Source organism: Telopea speciosissima, chromosome 7 (assembly GCF_018873765.1).
Source record: "Telopea speciosissima isolate NSW1024214 ecotype Mountain lineage chromosome 7, Tspe_v1, whole genome shotgun sequence".
NCBI lineage: Eukaryota > Viridiplantae > Streptophyta > Magnoliopsida > Proteales > Proteaceae > Telopea > Telopea speciosissima.
In genome coordinates, this window is record NC_057922.1 from 51,141,410 (window position 1) to 51,160,116 (window position 18,707).

Genomic DNA, 18,707 nt, shown 5'->3' on the forward strand with positions numbered 1-18,707 from the left:
TGATCCACCGAAAAATTGGTAGAATCAATTCTAAAATGTGACAAACACCATTTTGGTGTTTCTCAAAAGCTTGCTAGAATCTATTATATCACCCGGTCCTTTTCAAAAAATCACAAAAATGGACCAGACCTCCCATACATAATCTGTTTCAATTCTGCCCCCAGAATCAGAAAAAACACCAGAATCCATTTTTTGGAAGGTTACCATACATACCCTTAGCATCTCCTACATTTAGAATTCCAGATTTGGATTTCAAACTTGCAATTTCATTTGGTTCTCCTACGTTCTCTGCTCCTTCACGCTCTCTACTATTTCTTCATCCCTTGCAATGACAGGCGCATCTTCGGTGGTACCCTTATCTCCTTCTTCTCCATATTTTTTAAACTTATCTGATCAACCAAGTTTTTCCCTGGTCAATCTGCTTCTTGATGGGGATAATTATCCCACCTGGCATCGTTCGATGCTTATGGCCCTCGAGGCAAAGAATAAGTTGATGTTTCTCAATGGCTCTTCTTGCCAAACCCAATTCTTCATCCACTGATTATACCTATTGGATGCGCTGTCATAGCATGGTGCGCTCATGGATTGTGCATTCCACTGCACCTTCTATTGCTCATAGCATCCTATGTAACTCAATCTCAAGCTCACAAATGGCAATGGTGACTAATTAGATGATCCTTCAACTTATCGCCGTCTAGTGGGCCGTTTGATTTATCTCACAGTGACACGACCCGATATTATTCAAGCCATGAATATCGTTAGCCAATTCATGCATCAACCAAGGAAAACTCATCTTGATGTCGCTCACCGCTTGCTTGGATACTTGAAGACTACTCCAGGGCAAGGCATTTATTTCCAAGCTGAGTCAGACCTTCACCTACGTGCTTACTGTGATTCACACTAGGCAAGTTGTCCAATGACTCGCCGATCCACCACTGGGTATTATATTTGGGATCCAGCTTAGTCTCTTGGAAGACTAAGAAGCAACACATGATTTCTCGTTCTTCAACAGAAGTCGAATATCATGCAATGGCCAATGCCACTTGTGAACTCACATGGTTGACATCCCTACTTTGGGACATTGGTTTGCAGCATACCCTTCCCATCCCACTTCATTGTGGCAATCAAGCAGCCCTCCACATTTTCGCAAATCCAGTGTTTTATGAACGAACAAAGCATATCGAGATCGATTGCCACCTTGTTCAAAAAAAATTACAAGCTGGTTTGATACAACCAACGAAGATTGACACAGGACAACAAATAGCAGATATATTCACAAAGGCCATTGGTCAATTTTGGTTTCTAGCATCCAAGTTGGGCATTCAAAATCTACACGCTCCACCTTGAGGGGGAGTCTTATCTATGCCGACGCATGCCATCACATTTAGCCTTATCCTTATAATTATTTTTGGAATGTATGAGTGTACAACATTTGAATTTGAATTGTACAGTTACATAACATTACCTAGGGAATCATATCCCTCAGATTAGGCAGAAAATCATGCCACTAGATCCTTATCATTTTATGTATAAATACCCTACCATCTCTCAATGGAAGGTAAGCTAATTTAGCCTCAAATCTTCTTGTTACCAAACTAACACGGTCGGTGCCTTGGTGTCCAATTCAGCGCTAGTATTTAATTAACACCATGAAATATAGGGTGTCAAAATTTTAGCTTTGGGCATTGACCGACTTAGGTTCACAAATATCCCCTTAGGTTTTAGTATTTTGTGAAATACCTCTTTTAATTGCAGTAGGATTCCATTTTGTCACCTAATATTTATAGGCACTAGGAAATTTTTATCCCCCATTACTTCAATCTCCACGCACTTGATTTCTGGTTCATACTTCATAGTGCTCTTAAAGGCCATCAATCCCAGCAATTCTATGGCCACACAATGAGATGTGTGTGTGACAAATAAAATAATGGTTTGAGGTATCAGTATCGTATTGTTTGTATCAAGTGATACGTTTGATAGTAGTCAATCTCGATACTATGTTGATACTGTATCAGTGACACAGTACAGACAAGGAGTAAAACAGTAAAAAATCCTCTCTTTTTTAAGGAAAATCAGGGGTCATGTTGTCCAATGTGATCGATCCATGCCTACACCATATTGGTTTTGCAAGTGACTGATACCCGATCCGATACCATGCTCTAAAACCATAAATAAAATAGCAAGCAAAATATAATCCGAGTTAATCCGATTATGCTCAACCAACACATGCACTAGCAGTTGGTCAACATATACAGTCCTGCTCAACAAAGCAATAGCAGTTAGGCAACCCACACAAACGTGCATCAGACTTAATTCCCTTCTTTTTTGTACATGAGAGAGGGAGACCATTGAACTAGTGCTTACGGTGGATCAAAACACTCTCTTCATTTTTATTATGGATTGATCGTCTCTTTAGTTTGTTGATTGATCAACTCCCTTTTTGAATGGGGACTGAATGGCTATTTATAGAAGGGGGAAAAAAGATGGGGTAAAGCCCAAATGGTTGCATTACCCCTTTTGTAGTTGTAAATGTTCTTCAGTTTATTTGAGGGTATTATAAAACAACCTCTCTATGACAATAGGAGTAAGGCCACGTACATTATGACCCTCCCCAGACCCCACAATGGCGGGAGAGCCTTGCGTATTGGGTACGCCCTTTATAAAGAATGTTTTTCTTTTTTTCTTTACATTTTATTGGACTATTGTACTTTTTTTTGCGGTCTTTTATTTCCAAACAATGAAACATTATCTCTTAATACACTTGGGAAAGGCCTAATATATTAAGTGTCACGCCCCTATCCCGATAGGGGTTATAATACAATAAAAGGGGTGATTAGGATGACATGCATCACCCTAATAATCTACCAGGATCTCTGACACAGTGTCCCAATCCACAGTTAATATACAATGTAAAGCATAGCAATTACAAGTGCGAAGATAGAGGAATGTTTCATTCCAAAGTAGATTAGTTACAGAGCGGAAACGTTTAAATAGCAGTTACAATATGTTCAGCTAGCTAAGTGATACAAGATAATGTTTAGTACTGTTTACCGACTGACCATGACGTAACTACTTAAAATATATGTATAACAATAAATGTTTATACATGGCCCAAGGCCCAAAAGTAAACAAAAAGGTGGGAACAATCCCAAGTGTCAGTACGGTCCATAAGAACAGTCATCCCAAGGACAATCCTTGTCGTGTTCCTCAAACATAGTCTCAGGCTCCTCGGCACCTATATCATCGTACTCAGAAGGTTGGGCACCATGTCCAGCAAGGTAACCACCATTTGTATCAAAATCTAAAAAGAGATGTACACAGGGGGTTAGCTCCACTGAGTCAGTGAGGGGATGGGGAATGCGCAAACACATAGTTCACAAATAGTCCATGATGTATGCAATGTTAATAGATTTTACACCTATCAATCAAACTAAGTCAATGGTATATACTACTGTGATAACTCGGATAAACACCATGGGTTACTTAACTTATCGCCATAGTGAAATATCCGTTATCACGAGGGACCCTCTGCTGGTCGAAGCCTCAATACCACCCAGTGGCAGACCGCGATAACCATTACTACCCCTGGCCTAGTCTCTCTCACACTCCACAAGCGATAGGTGATCTGGCTATCCAACACCTAAACCCATGTTGGTAAGGGTCGTAGCATAAGAGTATAGAGATCCTAACCACAGTTATACTACATGCGAGATCCTATCGTCCCGAGAGGCATTCCGGGTGCATCAACGGCCCATACCATCTAGCACCCGGGTACCAACACGGCACGGCGCATACAGACCAATATGACAAGCAATTTAAAGACCATAATCATTTTTTAGGTTCTGGCACCGGTATTTCCCCAGCACCGCAACCCGATACAAGATAAAACCAACATCTCACCACAATCATATTAATCATATCAAATAAATAATATGCAATATGCAACATGCTTGGGTAATGATGCACTAGCATGTAATACATGTTTGGAAAATAAACAAACCCAAAACAAGCCCGAAACCCACTCACCAATAGTTTGAATACCATTCAAGTTGTTTGTTATAGATTTCTTCGGTACACGCTCTCTCGTACTAGTTAAGTAGCCTAGTGATGTGTGAAATATAATGTTAGTAGAAATAGGTGGACCCCAAAGGGAGTTTTCAATAACTACTATTAAGTAACACAAAACACAACAAGGAGGGATTCAGGAATGGAGGCAGCAGAGTAAGTCCATTCTTGGTTCCGTCCAGGCTATGGGGTTAAATCACAAGGGACGGATTCATGGACGGAACCTACCCATAGATCCATTCGTGCGTCCGTTCGATACCTGAGACATTCCCGAAAGGAACGGAACTACAAATGGAGGCACAACTGAGTCTGTCCCTGGTTCCGTCCGGGTAAAACACACGGAATGCATGGGACGGATCTACGAACGGAAGCACAATGCTGGATCTATTTGTTAATCTGTCAGAGTTCCTGTCCGAGATTTTGAAGTCCTTACACTTCCACCCTCAACCCTTGAAATCTCAAGGCCTCAAGAGTTGGGAAGGGGTGTCCTAAACCTTCCTAAGGTCACAAAGTCATAAAACAATCAATGGTCTTAGGGGATTCAAGATTAGAATCACATTAGGGTTTCCCATTTTTAGGTTAAGGTCATAAGTATACGTAAGAGGTTAGACCTTGGGAAGTAGTTGCTCCATTAAGAGTATTAGTCCTCATTGAGCTAAGCTAGGAGTCCATTACCCACATTGGGTTCAAAAGGAACCCTAGGCTAGGACCGATCCCATGAGAGGGTTCATTAGCTTTAAAGAAGAGAGATGAGGGAGAGAGAAGAAGCAAGAGATTTACCTTGGACAAGCTTGAAGCCAATCAATCGCCCTCCAAGTGGCAACCCCTCTCCTATTCCTTCTTTCCTTCCTTCTCCTCTTGCCTTTCCTTCTTCTTTTCCTATGTTCCCACGATTTTTGGTGAGTGAGAACTTGAATGAGCCAATGAATGACTGAGTAGTGCATTTATGTTAGGTGGCCCACTTAGGGCATGTTTGGTTTGGCCATTTAAGTTATAAACACAATTTAGACATCAATTGGGCTTGTGGGCCCACCAACATACTACACACACAATACAAGGGAAACAAGAGTGGGGTCCACTATGCCCGGGGAATAGTCACGAGGTGCGAAGCATGGGGATGTGGGTCCCACACAAAAAAAACCCAAACAGCATGAGACAACACAGATGGAACATCGGATGGATTCAGTCATGTGAGTCTGTCCGTGACTCCGTCGCTGCTGTAAAGGCTGAAAACACACTGAAAGCCATCAAGCTTTGACCCACTCTTCAAGGCCATAGAGGGGAGGACAAATAAGTAAACTTGAGGTTAGTAGCTCACCCTTTGATCGTCACGGCGTGTCCCCTATGATTCCGAAGAGCTTCCCCACAGCGATGTTGAGTTCATCTTTGAGCGAAGTGTCCAAATGGGGCGACACTAGGTGTGGCCTCGGGTACTCCTCGCTCTTAGGATTGGTACTAAGGCTGCGTTTGGTAACGGTCTGAACAGTGTTCTGAACAGTTCTTTTGTTCAAAAAGAACAAAAAAATATGAAAAAGTGTTTGGCTTATCGGTTCGTTTTTTTATTCTTTAAAGACCGAACCGGGCATTTTTGAAGTAAAAGAACGTTCTTTACAGACCGTCTTGGAGACGGTCTGCAAAGAACAAAGAACAAATCGAGAAGGCTATCGAGCAAAACCCGTGACTTCACAATCGAAAGAAACGCAACTGCGAGAGAAGAGGAGGGGAAGGAAGAGAAGGGAAACGCTCGAACCACCTGCGCAGTACAATGGTTTCTCTCTCTCGCTCTCTCCTTCACGCTCTCTCTTCCTTTCTCTGTGTATCTTCCTCTCTCATCCTCTCTTTCTCTCTCTGTCTCGCTCGCTCTCTCCCTGTCTCACGCTCTATCTCGCTATCTCTGTCTCTCTTTGCTCGTTCTTTCCCTCACGCTCTCTCTGTCTCTCTCTCTCTCTGTCAATCGTTGTTAGATTGTGATTTTGACGAGGACTGAATTTTTTCCTCCCATTTGTGTCTCAGGAATCTCAGGTTTTGGATCTACAACTGTAAAATTAGAAGTAATCGCCGAAAGGTATGATTTTGGATCTGTTGAAATATTTGATTTTTAGGTCTGGATGGATGTTAGGGATTTTGGGGATTTTGGGGATGCTGGTTTGTGAAGGTAGTAGATCTGTAGTTCTCTGATCTGTCTTCGTAATGGCTGTTTTATGCTAAGTTAATGTTTATGTTGGCTTTGAATGGCTAGTTGGGCTGTGCTAGATTTTGCATAGTTATGGACTGTGCACATCAGCACTTTTTCATTGTAAAAATGACATCCATTTTAATGTACTTATATCTGATATATGTACTGGTATAATCTAAGAAGCAAACCAACTTCCATTCACTCTTCATTGTTGAGATGGATCATTTGTGCTACTGTGGAACATCAGTCCAAATACTTTTTCACCGTAGCAGTGCTCGATTAATTCATTGCCTTGGCATCTTGTATTGAACCTGAGATTCCATGATCGCCTTTCTCAATGGTTATTGAAGGCCAGCTTGGTTCCTTTCTCTTTCCTGTAGTCCTTAATCTTAAACTCTCCTTTCTCTCTCACTCTCTCTGTTTCTGCTTCGATTCATTCTGTGTTTATCTTTGGATTTGCTTATGTAGTTTATATATGTATGAACATGTGGTTTTGATCTTTGAGGGGGGAGAGTATTTTCTACTTTTCTCTTCCGTCTTCGTTCATTCAATTCTTTTGCTTCGTTTGAGGACCAAAAAAGATAGGTTTGATTTCTGGAATTCTAATGGGGATTGTCGTCGGCATCACTTTGAGGGCATGACCTTTATGGAGCTTTATAGAGCTTTATGGCCTGTGGGGTGTTGATATATCATACTGCAGTACTACTACTACTGGGTATGGTTGTATGGACTACGGAGTCTGGACTGAAAATTAAGAAGTGAGAGAGAGAGAGGCCTTTTAAGTTCATGGGCAGGACCATTACAGGGACATCAAGCAGCTCCAAGAAGAGTGGTAGCAACACTCCTGTAACACCACAAGAAAATGGTGGTGCAAAGCCGGCATGAGCTTTCCTACATTATCTTAGCGTTTGGTAACTGTGATACGACCTTTTGACTTATAGTATTTTAGTATCTTATATGATTAGTTGAAGGTTTGAAATCCTTTTCTTCCCTCTGTTACATCTCTTAGATCCCTATTGTTTAGGTTGGAAAATGAATGACATATGAACATGTGTTTATAAGGACTGAGAGTGTAATTGGCACAAGATCAGTCATGCCCTTTTGACAAACATTACTGCTGATTCAGAGAGGACATCACCTTTCAGTCAGCCTTAATCCTTCCAGTTATCACCACAAGTCCGCATATTTTTTACGTACTTCTTAGTTCCTCAATTGAAATTACAATTTTCTAGGCATCTCAAACTTCCAAAAGAGGATTGTCCTTATCCTCATTTGGGGGTGGCTATTCTTTCATTCATGTCACCTCTTACTAAGCTGTGGCAATTGCCAACAAAATTTGCAGAGAAAAGGAAGATATCCCAAGCTGGAAAGGACCGGGTTTATCGGATCCTGTCCAATTAAAGGAATTAAGAAACAGAGAGTGAGAGAGACCTGACTAGATGAGATTGAGATAGCAAGCTCTAACTTTGCTTTAATTCTCTTTTGTTTTTTTCCTTCTAATATACAAATGCCAAACATGATCTCAATTTCTCAACCAACTTAGCTGTGAAGATCATAAGATCATATAAGAAAAGAAACTCCCAAATAAAATTATCCAACATTAAAAAAACAAAAAGGAATTTAACCCCAAGTTATAAAGATCTAAAAGAAGATTCTTTAATTTAATACATTTTCAAGAAAAAAAAATAATAATACCCAACCCATCTCCCTTTCACTCTTGCTTTGTCATATTGAGTAGAAGATCTTTTAAGAATTCTACTGTTTTAATGGTGCAAGAGATAATGTTGTAGGAGTCTATTAGCTTCCCTTAGACCACTGAAATAAGCTCCATGGGTGGTAGAATAGTGTGTTCTGTATGTAGCTTCCCCTACAAATAGAATTTGAAGAGGAGGAGGAGAAGCTCCTTCAACAAAGTCACTGTTGCTACTTTGTGGCAATGGCTCTGCCATTAAATCAAAATCATGGCCGCTCGACCCCACATTGCTACATAACTGTAAGAACCCATGAACAAAGGATTGTTTCCCCATTTGCTCCTTAGAACCCTAGTGAACTTTATCTTCTTCCCATGACTATGATTGCACTCCACAGAATTCACACATCCATTGCTGTTTTGGGGCTTAGAGTCTGACAAGAAACTAGAGACTGTACTGGAGACTCCATTTAGAATTTCATCATCTTTGAGAGACTCGAGCTCTAGAGCTTCTTCCCCAGCAAACCAAGAGAGGACTACATTAGAGGAGGGAAGCGGAGGATTGAACATACCTGATTTTCCCAGAATCCCAGCTTTGAGAACCCCCAAAGACACTATCACAATGACATGATCCGCCACCATTTTTGAACCATCATCGAAACAGAGCTTCACAGGCCTCCTGCTGCTGCTGCAACCCCCATTACTCTCCATGTTGCAATGAGCACAGAAATTTTATCATTCTTATGCTCAACTGTCTTAAGACTCTCTCACATAGACTGATTAAAAGATATTTGCAGGTTACATTGATGGCCTTGGAGATGCGGTTGAGCAGGGCCTTGTGAAGGCTGTTGGTGTCTCAAATTACAACGCTAATTTTCTCATTTTCAGCAACATGGTGTTTATGGTTTTTGTGTGGAAAAAAGTTACAAAGGGAAACAAATAAGATGATTTTTGGATTACAACAGATTTAATTTTGTGAATTCTCTTTAGAACATCTAATCATTTTTTTAGGGATTCCAAAGTTGAGCAGCCACACGGAGGACACTGACACCTCTATTGTTTCCTTGAGAAAACTTGTATAAAACTCTTTAGTCCCAAATTAACATCTTATATGTAAGTGAATTTTGTCGGGTAGGTCTAGGTTCCTCTAAACGTCTCTGTGATGCTTATGAGAAGCTTAAGAAGAGAGGTATTCCACTGGCTTCCAACCAGGTAAATTACAGCCTGATATACAGAGCTCCAGAGGAAAAAGGTGTGAAAGCCACCTGTGATGAGCTGGGGATCACTCTAATTGCGTATTCTCCTATTACCTAAGGTGGGATTCCTATACATTCTGATGTACGTAGAAACATTTTGCTAAAAATATAAGCTTGAACTCAAAATTCAACTTAGGATGCAAAGGAGAACCTAGATGACTACTTTTTCAGCATTTTCAACTTTAGTTTCAAGTTGAGGATTTGTCCAGTAATTCAATGAGACTTTAGTGTTGCATTAACTGTATTGTTACTCTCTTTTGTTTTCTAGTTTACTTTTATTTGGTATTTTTTGTACCCCAGTACCTATGACTATTCCTTACCCAGCACCACATCAAGCATTTCTTGTAGTGCTTCCTTCTCAAGGTTTACAAAATTGGCTGACTTTTATTTTGACCTTGTTTTTATTTCACTTATTCTTTGCCTAGAGAAATTTCATCAGGCTGTCATTGTGATAAGCACTTATTTTGTACTGCTCAATTGAGAAATAAATAACTTTTGTAGTTCTATACTTTTGAGTCCAAAAGGATTGCTTCAGAAGTTGCTTTAACTCTGCACCCACTGCACACCCTTCTTCTTCCTTCTCCTTTCTATTTATTTACTATTTTCTTTTAATGTATCTATACATTAATGGCTATCTTTTCGAACTTGTAGGTGCTCTTACAGGAAAGTACACACTAGAGAATCCACCCTCTGGTCCCCGAGGCCGGATATACACTCCTGAGTTCCTCACGAAGGTAATAAAACAACACATTCTAATTTAACATAATCCACTAGGAATAAGATTCATAAGTAAGCTAGCCCTAAAGAGACTAATGCATGACCTCATCTTCTAGCCAACAGACTAATGTATCAGTGGTTTGTCCCTCAGGCTCAACAGCTGTATCCGCTCCGTCTTCTTCGAAATTTCTGAAAGGTTATTGCAAGAGTGCAATTACATCCTCGAAGAATCATGCCAAGATGTTCAAAGACATCCTTAAAGGTCTTACCAAGTTAGACTTGAAGAAAGAAGAAAATTAAATCATGAGAGAGGTTGTCAAAGTTGTAATTTAATGACTTTAATTAACTATAAGTTGACATATTTTAATTATAGACATATTTTAAATTATGTTAAGTTTAGGAATTTATTAGATATTTTAATCTATGTTAAATAAGGAACTTATGAGACAATTTTAATTTATGTTTGTAGAGAAACATGTATTTTGAGGTAAGGATGGCATTATTGTAATTAACATCAAAACTGTTCTGAACAAATTTTACCAAACACCATTTCCGTTCTGAACAGCGTTCTTGAGAACGTTACCAAATGGTTATTTTTGGTCTCAGAACGCCGTTCCAGACGAAGAACGCAAAAGAACGTTCTTAGTCAAGAACGGGCGTTCTTTGTTCAGACCGTTACCAAACGCAGCCTAAGAGGGTAGTCAACGAAGTCACCATCGACTAATTTTCCCCACTACCGGTTGAGGAACCTTTCTTCGACGGGCAAGCCTGTGTAGTGGTCAATGATCTTATGACTGGGCTTGTCCACCAAGGAGAATAGCTCACCGGCATACGTGACAGCACCATCTACCCGTCACAAGGATAACAATAAAATATTAGGGCCTCGGGTGCGGGTATAACAGTTAGTCGCTTATTCGGATTTTAATCTGCTAATAATTTAGGGATTTTCAGTCATTAAAATGTTTATGCAAGTCGATGTGCTATTCAAAATGATTTTCAAAATATTTAAATAATTGACTTATATGTGCTGTTGGGTTGCCCAAATGAAATATATGCAACCCAATTACTAATTTCAGCCCTAAAAAGAATTTTTTCAAGGAATCGGTTAAACACATGGTCATCGTCAACTGATTCTACAATCATTATAACTCTTGAAATGCCTGAAGCTATGCCTAGTTTTTGGCGTGCTTCCCTTTATAGACAAACAAGGTCAAAAAGGAATTTTTTGCTAAAAATTTACTATCAAGATATTTCTTACAATTTTGACTTCCGCACGAGATATGCAAGTTTATGTTATTTACTTCTAGTTCCTTGCCATACATATAACTATTTTTAATAAGGGTATAATAGGTATCGCGACCTCAAACCGGGTTTTTTTGCCTTGCGGGCTGGTCCATTTTCGGGGTCCCTTGGCAACGGGGGGTTCAAGATGAGCATAATACGCATGGAAAAATAAAAGAATTCGTTGTTAGATATGCATTCATCAAACTCAATTCATATTATTGAAAAGTTTATTTTATTTCATGCATAACATGTATTTTATTGGGCTTACAAGTTGTTCCACACTGAAAACGGTTCTTGACTAGGGATAGGACCGAACATCCTGTTCATATGGTCGTCACATTGTATGTTACCCTAAATGAGTTTTCGGTGCATAAATGTAGGTACACATATTGTGGGAATATAAAAAAGAATCTGGTAGGAATCTCAGATGTGCTACTGCCAGTTGTATGATAATGAGATTCATACCCATCAGTTGACCTTTGACCTGAAAGATCTTATTCGTTGCAATGCTGGGTCACTTATTATGGTCAGCCATTGGTTGACGTCCTACGGACTGTATCAGTGCATTGGACAAGTGATCACACATTATTAATAAAAGAGATGCTCAACATGGAATCCACTACTGTTAATTCAGGAATATCAAGGAGAGAGAAAGTATACGATGGATCGAACATAATTCTGGTACCAGTGTCATTTTTGTAAATTGTTTATAAAATTATTTTATAATATGAAAAATAATTATGTATTTAAATTTATTTAAAGTATTTTTTGGGCATCCGATCATGATCACAGAATCTCTGAAATGGACTTATACAATGAGTTGGGGTTTGGCAGTATTTAATTACATGTCCTATAGCTCATTATGGGATATTGGATAAGTGGAAGATCTTACATGCAAATTGAAGAGTTTAATTGTGCATGACAATTTTTTAGAATATTAATTGGTTAATTATCTTTTTATTATGACAATAAATAAAATATAATTAAATTATATGATTGACCATGATCAAAGAAATAGCAATTCCTTTTAGATTCTACATCTTCCCACTTTAGAAGCAAGGATGTTGAGCAACATGGAAAGTGGACAAATTCTCACCAAAGTGGCAAGTCTACGTTTTGAAACTTAACTTGCACAAGCCTACATCCCAAAAGGGGATTTTATATAAAGGAGGAGAGAGGAGAAGGGACCACCTTTTTTCGGAGCCTCTCTCTCCTTCCCCCTCTCTCTCATGTGTGTGTGAGGCTAGCGAAAAAAAATAGGTCTTTGTGAAATCCTTGTGAGAATTATTGTCATCTTCCATATTGCATGGATTGAAAGCTTTAAGGAGTTGAACAGTTCAATCACATCCATTGCTTGGGTTGTTGAAGAACTATTATCTGGAGGAGGAGCTTCGATTGCGGCTCTAACATAGTAATCAATGTGTCGCCATGGCAATGCCATGGCAATGCCATGGCATCCAAGCTCCTTAGTCTCCTTGGACGCCTTGGGCGCCAATGGCGGGCGCCTTGCCACCATGGCGGCCGGTGTCGCCTTGATTTTTTACCCTCTAAAATGCCATGGTCGCCTTCCCGCCTTGATAACTATGGGCTCTAAGGTATCCTAAGATTATTCCCTCTTGTGAATTTTATTTTGTTATCTTGAATCTGAACAGAAAAGTTTGCCTCCCCGATCTGAATCTGCTGCATTATTGGGGCAATTCCAACATTCGTCACCTAAGATATGGGCCTAGGATCCAAAAGAGGTAGCCCCATTCATGGTGAGTGGAATGTGCTACGCATGATTCCATATGGCTTGGTTAGAGTTTAGGTAAAACATCAGGTTACGAGAGTGGGTAGGTGTTACGTACCCATCTCGCCTGTTTAGATCGATCTTTCTACTAAATATTAAGATTTGAACATTCTCCTGTAATAAAACTTCTTATATCAACATGCAAGGCTAATATATGATTGAGTGACCCAAATCAATTATATCAAAGGAAACTAAACATGTTATTTTACACGTATGCACTACTATTTACACTAAAGTAAACTACTTTAATGGTCTACGTTGTGCTAAAAACAAAAGATGATGGAGAAATGTTTACCTGAAATCGAACTCAATAAGATAAAAAATGAGAAAAAGTGGTCTTAATGCAAAAGCAAAGTGTGGAGTATCCCTTGGCTTAGAAGGAGACGAATGAAAGGCTTGCCTCTCTCTCTCTCTTGAAGAACTTTGGTTCTGTGAAACCTCGAGAAAAATGAGATTTTGGGGTATGAAATATGGATTCGGGTTACTCGAAATATGGACAGAGTAACGGTAGCACGAACTACGAAGTGGAGGCTTGGCTGAATGCCGAAGTGGGTTGAGGGAAAACTCCACAAAGCGTGATTTTGGGGTATGAAGTGTAGATTCAGGTCACTCGAAATTCAGACAAAGTAACAATAGTGTGAATCTCGAGGTGGAGGTTCGGCTGAATGTCGAAGAGGATCGAAAGAAGGCTCTCCCTCACTCAAAAGTGGGAAAATGAGCAGAATGGCACCATTTCCAAGGCCAAAAGTAGATGTTCAACAAGGGGAAGGCCTCTCTATTTATAGAGGACCCCTGTCAATTTGCGATGTTGCGGTGGTAAGGAGTCTGTATATGCGGCATCGCATGGTTTGTACGTCATACCAAGTACGATGTACAAGCACAATGTCACAAGTATGGGTAATGTATGAATACGGCGCTACGCGGTGTCGCAAGTATAGGTACCGTACGCACACAATGTTGTTTGGTACAACCGTATCATATTCAATTGCATATGCAAGCATTATAATCACTACGATACAATCGATCAACATGCATCCACACCACATGGAGAGAAAGCTCCAAAGTAAATTCCACTCATAGTCGCGTAGTAGAATGTCGGTTGTTCACGCTTGAACACTTAGGGTTATCTAACCACATGTCACTTACTGATAAACAACACCAAACATGTGTTACAATGCACGTAAGAACCCTTAACTCTAGTCCCATTGGCTTCCTCTAGCCAAAATAAGCAAAACAAGTTCAACAGGGTTATTCAGACTCGTCGGTTGTCTCCTGGACTCCCTGTGGCTCGCCGGATGTCAATTCGGTTAGTTTTGTGATTTAAAAAAAAAAAAAAAACAACCTAAAACAACCAAACTTCCATAAATAATTAGAGGTGTCCGGTTAAATAATCGGGTCACTGGTAAATTAAGATAAATTGTTTCACTGACTTCTAACTAGGAAATGTGGATCCTCTTCTTGCCTCGATTGCTCCAAGGACTTTAAAGATATAGACCAAATTGCAATGTTTGAAGAAAAGAACAATCATAAAACCAAGTAATGGACTGAAAGAGAAATCAAGAATTCTATTGACTTCGATACCAGTACATCCAGAGAACATACCATTGAGGGAAAATCAAAAGAAGAACTTGATAGATAGGATGACCAAAGTAGTCAAAGAAAGAGTTACACTAAGGGAAAATATAAAAAATTTCACTAAGAGAAGTAAAGATAAATAAATAACTAGAGTTGTTTGATTGATCGAGAGATCACACTCACCCCTTGAATTCTGATATTTATACTTGCAAAGGTAATGTCTCTGTGAAAGTTATGCAATCGTCCTTTTTTGGGAGTTACAGGAAATGCTTAACTCCACGTGTCTTTTGATAACCACTACTCATAGTGGGTGGTGTTAGTTATTGGGCACCTTGCGGTTGTAACTGTCTTAGCCCCACTAACTTTTCCCTTTCATCCTGACTGATCTTGGTTGTACGTTGTTTTAATTACATCGGTCTACCATTACCAATTAATTGGTAATTTTAGGGTGCAAACAGTTTCTCAAGGGTTCTCCTCCTAGAATGAGTTGTCCTCTCTTCCCTCTTCTCTCTTTACTCTTCTCTCCCTCTACAAGTGTTGAGATAATCTCAACTAAATGACAACCAACACCTTTTTATACTTGGGATCTCTCTAGCCCATGGGTCCTTTCTTAGCCCGCTTGAGCTCAACCCTTTTTTTGCTTAAAGTCAGCAAAGATATATATTAAAGAAAAGAATGAAAGAAAATACATAACAACCAAGCTATAAAAAGTCCAAAAAATAGTCCCCATAACCAGATTCGGCAATGCCATTAGCACATGTAGGGACTAATCAGAAAAGAGGAGAAAGCACCTCAACAAAACCTGAAACGAGGTTTATCTAAAGCATCCCAACTTATTTCATTTATGATAAAACGAGGGGGAACAACCCAAGAAGACGAAGCCCTTGAAGCAGCTGCATGTGTAGCGAGTAAGTCTGCCACTGAGTTAACTTCACGATAGCAATGAGAAATTTCCCAAGAGATCCTGTCCAGATAGCTCTTACAAAACAACCGTTGCTGACTGAAACACCAACAACTGATTGAGAGTCACACTCTACCCCAAACCACGATAGATTTAATGACATTGAAATTCAGATTGCTTCAAAAGACGCTGCTAACCCAGCCCAAAAGTTAGACGATAGATTTAATGAAATTGAAATTCGAAGACAGAATTATAGAAGGTTTAAACACCCCCTTCTTCCAACTACCCAGATATTTGAGTCCTTATCAACCCGTGAGTTACATATAAAATCTGAACAAAAACCCATTGATGAAAGTAATATCACAGGGCACTTATCAGGGCTGGTCTTTGGCTTCGCCAAACACAAAATAGAGGGAGAACGGACCTTAAGTAAATTACGTAAAGCCGCACGCGTTCTATAATTACGAGTACCTCTGATGTTTCAAAATAATAACTTCATTGGGAAACTAGCGTTTGGAGGTTTGACGAACAAAGTATTGCTGCCCTCTACCTTGCTACAGGGCAAGATCAAACTTCTCCATTTGTTGGACACATGTACTCCTTTTTCGACCAACCTGAGTGTTTACAACAGGCGCAGGCATCATCAAACCCGAAGAAATAATCTGCCTTCTCCCCACTGAATTAAAACCATCTTGAGTAAGCATCTCATCCCCTCCTTGAAAACTCAAGTCATAGTGAACAACCGTGTGACCACTATCGCGAGCTGTGATCGACGACAACTAGTGGTGTAAATGAATAGTCAAAATCCGTTTCTGAATCCATGTCTATATCCGTTTAGCACTATCCAAAACCGTTCGAAAGCTGAATGGATGCGGATACGGATAGGCTATAACTATCTAAAAAGCTATATTTACATGTAAACAGATAAAATATCCGATCCGTATCTGTTTAGCACTATCCGAATTTGTCCGAAAGCTAATCGGATGCAGATGCGGATATAGTACTATCCGAGCTGAATTCGACCCGTTTACATCCCTAACGATGACACCACAATTGTATTGTGCTCCAAATCCCCATCAACAGGACCCAATTAACGAAATACCAACATCAGAAGAGCCGCCCAAAACCACTTCTAAATTCCCCTCCTCCGTATGAATAAACTCAAAAGACAAAGTAGCATGGGAAGAAGAATCCGGATCCACACTCCGCGGTGCTAAAAAATGACCCGACATCTTTGTATCAGAAGTTCTAGCTGAACCCTCTTTAAAAGGAGAAACACAATGCTCAACCCCAACAGAAACCAAATGCAATTAACCATCTATAATAGCACTACCAAGATGGCTCGAAGTTTGAATAGGTAATGCCACCTCGCCCAAAGCGTTGCTCAACCCCAACAGAAATCGAGTGCACTCCACCATGTTGACCAGCAGCCCTAGGTTTTTTGGTAGAAAGCAGCCCTAGTTGATGTAACAGTGAAAGGTACTGCTCCCCACAGTCTGCCCGGGCTGAAAAATGATTGTTTTTGCCAAGACTAGCAATAAATGAAGCTAGATGTGGTGGAATTTATGGGTTTAAGGAAGGAGTGTTGGAGAGGGTAACATGCTGGAGGGCTCGCCAGGACGTAAAGTCAAGGGAGCATTAACTTGGACGTTACCTAATGAGGGCCCCCAAGACTTCTCGATCTAACACCCCTGGTAAAAGTTTTGCTATAGCTACTGTTCCGGCACCTTCGATCTATTGCAATAGGCCTTCCCACTACTGCCTTTGCTAAAGAGAGAATTATCTCCTCATCCCAATATTCCTGTGGAAGATCAGGAAATCGGATCTATGTGAGCCTATGCAAACTTTCTTGATTGTGAACGTTAAAATCAAGTCTCCAACGTTGAAAGCGGATCAACTGACCATTCACTCGAACAGGGCTGCGCTTCCAAATTGAAGTCATATCAGTCTCGTTCTAAAACGAAAAAGAATAAAACCCTTACCCAGCGAGCGCCCAACAATTCTTAACATACGATCGCAATACATCCATAAATATAGAACAAAAATTGATACGACCCAGCAAAGCAAATCGATGCTTTCCTAAACTTCTATCTTAAGCTTTCTGAGGAATTTTTATTCGCGTCAGATTTCCATCCTTCACTACAGTAGGAAGGTGATCCACTACCGGAAGAAAAGGTCTTCCTACCACTACAGCAAAACTTCTCACTGCCGGAAGAAAAGGTCTTCGCGTCAGATTTCCTCTCAGTGGCTCTGCAACCTCCGTCGCTGGCTTGTAGCAGATCTATAGATGATGAAACTCTTTCTCTCTCTCTCTCTCTCTCTCTCTCTCTCTCACCTGTAATGCTCATGGCGACTTCTTTTTCGTTTACTACATGTAATTTTATTTAGTGACTTAATAAATTTATGGCGATGAGATTGCGTAGCTTGTACCCTTGAATACATGATCGTCTACCATGCTTTTGCATTTGAGCTTTAATCTACCGAAAAAAAAAAAAAAAAAGGACACAAATCAATAAGCAGGACTTAGGGTTCAATTGAACAAGACCAAGTGAACAACAGTAGAAATTATCCAGAAGTGAAAAGTCAAACAGGATTTTGGAACCCTTATTTTGGGTTTAATTATTTTCAATAGCCAAACAATTTAGTAGAGGTTGGAAGATGACAGAATATGTATATTGATTGAATATTTACTTAGCTTAAAGATTACAAATAGAGAGTGTAGTATATATTGGTGATGCAGTCCACAAGTTGGAGAGTCAATCACCCAAGATATACAACCATAATTAGAAGATTACAATGCCATGCATATAGGATTGAGTGAGGATCATATGGGATTACAAGATTGCAATGCTATGTATGGAAGATTGAGAGAGGATCATGAGGGATTGGATGAGATTGCAATCGGATTGGATGGGATTGCAATCAATGGAAAATAGGAAAGAAAACTGTTATGATCACATGTGTCGGATATGGTCTAACACAACCCCTCAAGATGAAGATGGGAGCGTGCAAATCTTTAGCTTGTCCCTTGGAAATGAGAATCTGGCTGTGCCGAGGCCCTTGGTCATGATATCGGCAATTTGATCTTTTGTAGATATAAACCAAACGTGCAGGTCGCGTTTGGCCACTTTGTCGTGAACAAAATGAAAATCGATTTCCACGTGCTTGGTGCGGGCGTGAAAAACGGGATTTACCGATAGATATGTAGCGCCAATGTTGTCACACCATAACACGAGCGCTATAGAAGTAGCAAT

The 18,707-nt window shown here is 40.0% G+C and overlaps 1 long non-coding RNA gene across 1 annotated transcript; it reads right to left on the reverse strand.

The window, feature by feature from the left end:
• Window positions 1–5,302: 5,302 nt before the first annotated feature.
• Window positions 5,303–17,901, reverse strand: LOC122666997. The gene is made up of 3 exons (XR_006333743.1): window positions 17,751–17,901; window positions 5,830–5,854; window positions 5,303–5,317 (listed from the first exon to the last, which is right to left on the reverse strand). It is a non-coding gene; the product is annotated as an uncharacterized LOC122666997 (long non-coding RNA).
• Between the last annotated feature and the right edge of the window lie 806 nt (window positions 17,902–18,707).